The following is a 485-nucleotide window of genomic DNA, read 5'->3' on the forward strand; positions in this document are numbered from 1 at the left end:
GAGAGAGAGAGGGAGGGAGAGAGGGAGAGCAGCATGAGACAGTAACAGGAAATAATAAATAAGTCACGGTTACACAGGTTTACCGTTAAAAAATAGCCGATATATATATATCTCCATAAACTGTCCAGAAAACAAAGCAGAGAGCTGATGTTATTAATATGAATGTTGTGATTCAACTCGGAGTAAAAACATTCGCTATTGGTCACGGAAAACATTTGTGCGTATGTTTGCTGTGAATGTGTCATCATGTCAGTAGCTGCCGCACAAGCCACGCCTCCTACGAGATAAGCCCCGCCCCTAGAGCCACAAGCCCACTCCCTAGAGCCCTAGTGACACAAGTCCCGCCCCTAGTGACACAAGTCCCGCCCCTAGTGACACAAGCCCCGCCCCATCTTCGCCAACATAATGACAATAAAGGCTTCTCATCTATCGCCTCGTTACAGGAAACATGATTTTTCTTTATGTAAACACCAGAGATAGAACCA

At 45.6% G+C, this 485-nt stretch overlaps 1 protein-coding gene across 1 annotated transcript in view; it reads right to left on the bottom strand.

Annotated features, from left to right (window-relative positions):
• Positions 1–346: 346 nt before the first annotated feature.
• The window catches only part of LOC114551627 (isocitrate dehydrogenase [NAD] subunit alpha, mitochondrial), a 20514-nt gene continuing 20375 nt past the window's right edge, over positions 347–485 (bottom strand). The window contains exon 11 of the mRNA XM_028572632.1: positions 347–485. This exon is cut by the window's right edge and continues 194 nt beyond it. The gene's annotated coding sequence lies outside the window, so the exon portion shown is untranslated.

The sequence above is a fragment of the Perca flavescens genome, unplaced genomic scaffold (genome assembly GCF_004354835.1).
Source record: "Perca flavescens isolate YP-PL-M2 unplaced genomic scaffold, PFLA_1.0 EPR50_1.1_unplaced_scaf_26, whole genome shotgun sequence".
NCBI classification, from domain to species: Eukaryota; Metazoa; Chordata; class Actinopteri; order Perciformes; family Percidae; genus Perca; species Perca flavescens.